The 9,204-nt window shown below is 39.8% G+C and overlaps 1 long non-coding RNA gene across 1 annotated transcript; it reads right to left on the reverse strand.

Moving 5' to 3' along the window:
• Positions 1–448: 448 nt before the first annotated feature.
• LOC139081007 (uncharacterized) lies at positions 449–8,133 on the reverse strand. The gene is made up of 4 exons (XR_011535932.1): positions 7,859–8,133; positions 3,516–3,693; positions 2,818–2,916; positions 449–2,251 (listed from the first exon to the last, which is right to left on the reverse strand). It is a non-coding gene; the product is annotated as an uncharacterized lncRNA (long non-coding RNA).
• Positions 8,134–9,204: the final 1,071 nt, after the last annotated feature.

Below are 9,204 nucleotides of genomic sequence, written 5' to 3' on the forward strand. Positions count from 1 at the left end.
ACTCTATTTTTAAGCTTTTCTTCTTTTGCAATGTAAACATTTAAGACTATAAATGTCCCTTATAGTACTGCTTAACTTGCAAGTTTTGATGTGCAGGATTGTCATTATTATTAAGTCATATTTCCATCATGTTTTTTTAAATTCATGATTATTTAGATGTGTTTTTGTTCATTTCCAAACATATGGCATTTTCAGGATAGTTCTTATGGAAGTGTTACATAAATACCAAAAAGTACAGAAATCATAAATAGAAACTTTGATGAATTTCCACAAAATGAGTTTATCCAGGTACTCACCCTCAAAACAGGATAAAGATTATTATTCCCACATGCCCCTAGTATGTCCACTCCAAGTCATCACCGTCCCCAAAGGTAACTAACTATCCTTACTTCTATTACCATCAGTTTTGTCCATTTTTGGATTTTATATAAACAGAATCATACAGTTTGCTCTCTTTTGTATTTATTGTCTTTCATTCTTCCCCACAGTTATGAGATTCATCCATTTTATTGCATGGATATACAACTCTTGACGGGCATTTGGGATGTTTTCAGTGTGTGATTCTTATGAGTAATACTGTTATTAACATTTTGTAGGCATTTCTGCTGGGTATATACCTAGGAATGAATTATGTGTTATATCTATGCCTAGGTTCGGCTTTAGTACATACGAGCAATTTTCCAAAGTGGCTGTAGGAAGCTCCACGACCACCACCAGAGAAGAAGGGTTTTTGGTACTTCACATCATTGCCAACGCTTAGCATGGTGAGTTTTCCTAGTGCTAGGATCTGGGGAGCACAGAGTGGCTTCTCCTTGTGTCTTAAATTTGCATTTCCCAAAAGAACTAATGAGCTGAGCACCTTTTCATATGTTTACTGGCAACTCAGAGATCCTCTTTCATGAAGTACCTGTTCAAGTCTTTTTCCTCTTTTTAAAAATTGAGATGTCTGTATTTCTCTCACTGACTCAAAGGAGCTTTTAATAAACTGAATATCAGTCCTTCAATATATGTAAAGAAAATATCTCTCATATTATGTGCCTTGCCTTTTCACTCTCTTAATGTCATGTTTTCATGATCAAAAGTGTAAGTTTTAATGAAGTCTAATTTATCAATCTTTTCCATTGTGACTGTGATGTTTGAAACACAGTTGACAAAAGATAAGTGTTCAGAATATATAAAGAACTTTTACAAGTCAATAAGGAAGAAAAAGTCAACTTAAAGATAGGAAAAGACATGAACAGATATTTCACAAGAAAGGAAAAATGAATGGATAATAATCATATGAAAAGATGTTCAAACTCATTAGTAATCAGACCATGTAAATGGGATATCATTTTGTATCTGTCAGATTGGCAAAAATTAAGTGTTTGGCAAGGATATGGAGCAACAAAATTAATACACTGGCCGTGGGGGATGAAAATTAGAAAAACAGCTTTGGAATATAGTATGGTATTACTTTGTAAAGTTGAAGATAATCCTTGTCACCCATCTTGTTTCCTCCCAGGTATCTATCCTAGAGAAAATCATGCACATATGTGCATGGAAATTGGATAGCGGTACTCAAAAAAATTGAAATGACAAATAACAAATGTTCACTGATAGTAAAATAGATAAATTATAGCATATACACACAATGGGACAATATACAGCAACAAAAATTTAAATAACATTTATCAACTTGGATGGATCTCAAAATTATAAGGTAAGTATAAAAATCAATTCTCAGAAGTCTACATGCAGTTTGAAAGCACATAAATGTCAAAATCATACATATTTGACAATATATTATTTGGGAATACATATATATTCAGAAACATGATAACAAAATTATTATCACAAGGGAGTGATAATATAATTCAAAATAATGATCATCCTTCATGGGAAGGAATACAGTTGGGAAGGTGCCCACAGTGGTCCTCAGAAGTTTTGGTAGTATTCTAGTTCTTAAGCAGGATGGAGGAGTACACAAGTGTTTATTTTAGTCCTACTTTTATGTTATATAAGTGTTACACCTATTCTATATAAGACTATTTCATCATAAAAGATTTTTTTTCTGCTTTTTCTCCCCAAATCCCCCCAGTACCTAGTTGTATATTTCAGTTGTGGGTCCTTCTAGTTGTGGTATGTGGGACGCTGCCTCAACGTGGCCTGATGAGCAGTGTCATGTCCACGCCCAGGATCCAAATGAGCGAAACCCCGGGCTGCCAAAGCGAAGCACGCGAACTTAACCACTTGGCCATGGGGCCAGCCCCTGTAAAAGATTTTTTAACATCCTACAGCCATCAAAGTGATATTTTTGGAACAGTGTGAAATATCATGAAAATACCAACATCTCCATATATGCTTTTGTATGCATAGTATACCTCTGGGAGGATATACAAGAAAGTGGTAACAATAATTGTTGTAGAAACTTATCTGGAAAGACTCCATTTGCCCCTCAAGATCCACTTTTCATCCTTTTCTGTGTCCCAAACTCTTTAAAGACTGCACGAACTGGCTCCCTTGTTTTATCACTTCCAGGCCAGTTCAGCCAGTTGGAGGCACCAGGGAGAAGGGTGGGATTCAGGTATTTACTCCCCTAGCTCCCTCTCTGCCTGGTTGCCAGGATTGTTTATGTGTCCCTCTAAGAAAGGCCACAGCACGTGCTGCCTTGACCTCTGTATTGGTCAGGGTTCCCCAAAGAAACAGAACCAATAGGATATGTGCGTGTGTGTGTGTATGTGTGTGTGTCTGTGTGTGTGTGTGTGTGTGTGTGTGTGTGCGCATGCGCATGTGTATGTGTGAGAGAGAGAGATTTATTATAAGGAATCGGCTCACGTAATTATGGAGGCTGAGAAGTTCCAAGATCTGCAGGGTTAGTCAGCAAGCTGGAGACCCAGGAGAGCCGATGTATAGTTCCAGTCTGAGTCTGAAGGCCTGAGAACCAGGAGAGCCAATGATGTAAGTTCTGTTCCAAAAGCTGACAAGCTCAAGACCCAAGAAGAACCAACGTTTCAGACTGAGTCTGAGGCTAGAAAAGAGCATTGTCCCAGCTCAGCAGTCAGGCAGGTGGCGTTTGGCCAAATGTCTGCACACCCTGTAGCCCAGTCATCCTCTCCTGTAGCTATAAGCTGCTCTCTCTGGGCTCTCCCTCCTCTTGCCCATTCAAGTCTAGAATGTTACAGCACTGTACCTTGTTTTCCTTAACCCATACTGTTGTAAATGGTCCCTTAAGTAACCATTCCTCAATTATCCTATCTGAGTATACCACCCATTTCCTGCTGGGCCCCTGACTGATCCTCTTATTTTTAAATATTAGTAGCTATAGCCAAAATTCCTAACATATAATAAATTATGTGGGCTTATTGGTAAAGAGCCTTTTCAAACACAATGCAATCATAGGCCAGCTGAATGCTTCAGAAGGCCTTTGATGCACAGTCTGTCACTCCCTGGCTTTCCCATCTGAATTTCCAAGTGAAACCAAGGGTAGAGAGGCCAAAGGAAACCTCAAATGCTACCACCTCAACAGCACTTACTGTCCATGGTATCTAGCCAGGATCTTTGAACTGCGGTCTGGCCTCATCATCTCCTCCGGGACACAGCTGGCCACTGACAGGCAGTCCAACACAACATTTAAAATTCAAAATGTGTAACAGAGAATAATGAAGCCATCTGGTCCATATTATGTTGTCCAACAATTATAAGTAATGTGAGCTATAAATACAACAAGCAAAAGGAAGCAAACAAGAGACCATTAATCAATACAGACAATTTGCACGAGATATGATGACTCAAGTGTATTTACACAAACACAGAAAATCGTTTTTCAGGAGAATCTTTACAAATGGTGGACTAAAGCAGGTCTAGACTGAAAAATATGACCTGCCAATGCCCTTCAGTCACATAACTTCTCTGAAGTAATAAAAATCTGCATGGGAATTTCACACAGAGAACCTCGATTTGACATTTAATAACTCATAGAGTTATATATGAAAGGCAATAGGACCAGGCCTGGTTCAGAATCCAGAGTAACTTTGCGAGGGTTACATCATAAGGAGATCTTAGTGGAGAGGACTCTAAGAAACCAGTAATACTCGTCATCAGCCCCATTCACAAAATCTGGGGGAGCTTGAGTGGGAAAATAAACAACCACTCTGGATCTTTATAGCCAACAGTTTCCTCATCTCTCTGACTATCCCGTAGTCACTTCAAATGCAATATATCTGAAATTGGACAAATGCTCCTCCCTTCCCAATCGGACCTTCTTTTATATCCTAGGCTTCTAACAGAAGCAACTGAATGGATCATGATGCAATCTGCTAAGAGGAAACACATTTAAATCACATAGTTGATTTCTCAGAAGAAGCAGGAGTGTGGTAGAATGGATTATTTGTTCTCAGTTCTTCCTTTCTTCTCTCAATTACCAGGGTTTACTGTGGGCAGAGAATAAATCCCAACCCTCACTGATTTGGTTTGGCTTGGCCTCTTTTGCACTTCTGCCATTGGCCATGAGAAGAACACACCCTGAGTAGCCACTGGTGATTCATGGAGCAGACAAGAAACCTCCCTGCAGCCAGAAGCCAAGTGCTGCAGAGCTGCAACCACTTACAGACCCATGAGTGATAAATAAATGCTTGCCTTTGTAAGCCATTGAGGTTTGGGGGGTTAGCTGTTATGTAGCATTATCACCTCAGAAACCTGACTAATACAGAAACCTGCTCTGGGAAGACAAAATAATAAATATATACCACAGTCTATCCTTGGTAGTTTAGTGTGAACATGCATGCACATACGCACACACACACACACCCCTTTATTCCTGTGCACACATTTTTTAAATGTTACCACCTAACATAGTGCAGCTACTCCACGTACAACCGAAAATAAACTGACACCCTTTGCATTTAGGAGACAACTGAAAATCACAGCCACTCTCCCCATCAGGCTCTCAAGTCAAGTATCAATTGGTGATGTCCATGGCTCGGGTCAGGATGAGATGTGGGGTCTCGTGGTCTTGCAATTTGAGGGCTGAATGATATCCGATATACAACATGAGGAGGGAGGGACCAAAAATGTTCAATAAACATCTCAAACATGGACATGATCCTCCTGGACCATCCTCTATGAATGTCCACTTGCTGATTCGCTCCCGTAGTAGTGGAGAGAGGTCCTTGATCAACTCGGGTTGTGCCTATAGGATTTCCTTCACCCAGTGTCTGCCAAGATCCCACCTGAAAGACGCAGTGGGAGGATTCCGCTCCTGAGCATGGTACCATCTTAGCAGCCCACTTCATAAAGGAGCATGATGGGCGGACCCTTGATAAATCAGGTCATTGGCCAGGATGTACGCTTTCTTACTGGAGCTGTACGCCAGACTTATTCCCTACTTTCAAATGGATCATCTAGAACCAAAGCTTAGCTCTCTCTCTTAAAGCACCTTGAGAAAGGCAGACAAGCAGCCCACCCTGGGAAACATCCAGACATCTTACAGGTAGATGCACAGTCCCAGGAGACGACAAACCATAGTCCGATAAATGGTTTTGCTGCCCTTTATTATAGAAAAATGGAGGGCTCTGCCATTCACAACTCAATCAGTTCCACATTCTAAAGTCTGTTGCCTGCAAAATCTCTCTTCTAGGTACAAATTTCTGACTTAGTTTGGGTTCTTTTGATAGCAAGCAAACAGAAACCAATGCAATTGGCAATAAGCGCAAAGTGAGGGCGTGGGCTGTGGGAGAACTCATTGGAAAGACACTGAGGAAGTTCACATACTCAAAGGGAAGCTGAACAACCAAGCTGTGGAAGGCAGAAACCAGGGCTTCATAAATGAACCCTTTGTTCAGCAAGGTCATAGGGAGTGCCCAACCTAAGCGTGTCTCCTTGAGCTCAAGGAACAGCCACTTTTTGGGCTGATAAAAATGTTCTAAAATGGACTGTGCTAATGGTTGCACGACCTTGTGAATATACTAAAAACCAAAGAATGCTTTTTAGGTGGGTAAATTATATGGTAGGCAAATTCTATTTCAACAAAGCTATTAAATACTTTTTTTCTGTGTAAAAATGTTTATTTGTACTAATGTTTGGACTACAGAAACTAAAGAAAGAAAAAAGACACCTCAACTCCAAAGAGACAGTGAATTAGGACCTGCCCACAGCCAAGGGGAAGGTCACTCCAGGGTGTCCTGGCATGGACTGTCCCTCCCGCTACTTAACGTCAGTGTCGTCAGGCAGAAAACTGAGGAATCGGGGTGTGATGACCTTATATACTTTTTTTTTTTTTGTCAGGAAGTCAAAGAGAAAAAAAACAAAGATTAAAAAGAGGCAATCCACAAAGGTGGAGATCAAAATGGCTAACATCACCAGCAATCAGAGAAAGGTCAAAACAACAACAAGACACCACTTTGCCCCCATCAGACAGGCAAAAATTAGAAAGGTGGATAATACTTAGTGCCTATGAGGGGACCTGGCACCCTCCTGACCTGCTGATGGAAATGTGGACAGGCTGCTACGGCCACTTTCCAGAAAAGCAACCTGGCTGGTCTTGACTCAAGTAAACGTGCCTATTTCCCGTGGCCCAGAAATTCCACTCCTGGCTATGTGTATTCCAGAGAAGCTCACATATAGCTCCATTAGGTCACATGTGCAAGGATATTCTTTGCAGCATTGTTTGTGTTAGCAGGAAGGTGGATGCAACTCAAGAAATACACAAGTGAATGTAATGGCTCCGACTAAGGAATACAGAGCAGCAGCCCAAAGCAATGAACTAAATGTACATAAAGCAGTAGGGATAGACTTTAAAAACATGGTGTTAAGTGATAACAGTAAAAAACAGAATAAGAATTGTAGCGCAGTGCCATTTATATAAAGACATAAACATGCACAAAACAACACTGTCGATGTTTCAGGGATATATACCTTTTCAAGAACGTGGTGGTACCAATGTCACCTCAATAAAAAATCAATTTAAAAAATAGAACAAGTAATAATAAAAATAAAAAGAGAACATGGTGGAAGGGGAATACAGAAAACTATCAGGGGCCTTGGACTGACCACGAAGGATAGCGAGCCACAAAAGGAGATGTGTGATGAACTAAGCTCTCTGTGTCAGAGATTTTTTTTTAATTAAATAAATAACAAAAGCTAAATGTTGTACTGGCTCATTCTGGATGACTCCAACAAATAAAAGAAATTAGAAAAAGAAACAAACTCACCCACCTTCACCACCACCCAAAGATAACCATTGTTAATATTCTCAATGTTTTTGCAATGAATTGCTTTTTAAAATTATTTCATATAACTATTTTACATATAAATGATTTAAACTTTTATTACCTTTCATATAGTTATATTACATGTAAGTGATGTATCATTTTACCACTTTATCTTTAATAGTTATCCTAAAATAAGATTTCTTCAGGTTAAATAATGTATGGCAGAAGGGCTTAAAAAGTTTTCAACAGCCAGATTTGCTCCCTTGCCTAATAAAGTCACTTACAGGTGTGTCTCGTGGAGGAAAAAAGAGATGTCTTATAAAAAAAGACATTTTCTGATATGTGAAGAGTGTATGACACCGTATTTACCCCCTTCACTATTCTCTTTAAGCATCAAATAATTTAGAGCTAAAGAAAACCTCAGGAGTGGACGATAAATTATCTTGATTGGGTTGCCAATCTGCAGGCACTCTGCCTTTTCTCACAGCTGTGGGATCTCACCAACGGCAGTTTTGCCTTCGTAATAAACCTTGTTTCTAGGATTTAAATTCTAAGTGGTTTAACTCCTGGTTGCCTTCCTGAGTTTCTGAATGGCGTAAGAGTGAAGTTGCAATCAAGGAATCAAAGAAAACAAGACAAAACAAAATAAAAATACCTCGAGAGTTTACCTGATCTGTGCTGTATTTCCGTGAGGTATTCTAGGTTACATGTTATTTTTCCTTTGATGATCTTTCTGAATTCTTCTTTCTGCCTGGGTTGAACTGAGTTTAAACTGAGCTGTTTCTCTAAGACCAGAAAGATATCAAGAGCAAATAACCGTCATTGCCAAACTAGCCAATCCATGTTGTACGGCTCCAGATTAATCACAGAGAAAATGAACGCAGGAAAATTCTACCACACCCTGATCGAGAGATGCTGGGATATTGGAGGCTGCCTTCTATCTAATTCAGTTCAGTAGTTTTCCAGGGCAGCCGCCTTGACCAGGCAGTTTGCCCATGCCTGGGCGGGGGGTATTCTGTCTGAGAATTCAGCCTCATTTCTCTTAAATAAAAAGGTATTGCTTCTCCATGAAAGGTGCTTTGGCTCTTTGGTGAATCGCAGCTTTGCAAGATACAAACCATAATTTAAGGTTGGTCTTGCCTTCATGTTCTGCTAATCAATAAAGACAGAAGCAACATTATAAATATACATACTTTTACTAAGGATGAATTCTGGACACTAGGCTTCCTATTTCTGTGCAACCAGCCAGAGTCCGGCATATCAGAGAGAACTGCTAAGGAGCACTTGAAACGTAACTAGTCTGAATTAATGCGCTGTTGAGATCAACAGACCCGGACTATACGCTAAATTCAAAACAAACGTCCAATAAACATTAAATCTCACTTCTAAGTTAAGAAAGGCATCATTTATGTAACCACTTGAAGGATTTTCTGCTCCACAATTATGGTTTGGCTTTGTTAACTGACATTTTAAAACAAGTTTGATCTGGTCATTAGCATTATGGGCTCCCCGCCTGCTACAGGCTTCCTAGGTTGCCATTATTCTGTTTTAGACTAGAAAATAATTACACTAATATACAATTATTTATTATCAAGCCGGACATAGCCAGGATTTAGGAAAGCCATGGAGAGGGATTCTAGTGCAATTTACAAATATAATAAATTCCCAACTGCATAGCATGACTGAGTTTCCCACTGTCCATTCAACAGTTGAAAGCCTCAGTATTGTTACATAGAATCCCTTCATAAAACACGTCAGTTCGCCAAATCTACCCAAGGCTATCCTAGGTTGTAGGAAATCATTCTTGTGCATGTCCACATGTGTGTGTAGCTTCTCTCAGTAATGTAGAAAGCCTTGGATCCATGTCTTCACCTCCCCGGTGAGATGCCATGGCATTATTCTACCCTCCATTGAAACACTCTTAAAAGACTCAGATGTTACTTGTGTGTGAATCTCTTCCTATCAGCCCCTAACATCCGACTGAATTCTTGGAACACAAGGCTCAAAATCTACC

This window comes from Equus przewalskii, chromosome X, assembly GCF_037783145.1.
Source record: "Equus przewalskii isolate Varuska chromosome X, EquPr2, whole genome shotgun sequence".
Lineage (NCBI taxonomy): Eukaryota > Metazoa > Chordata > Mammalia > Perissodactyla > Equidae > Equus > Equus przewalskii.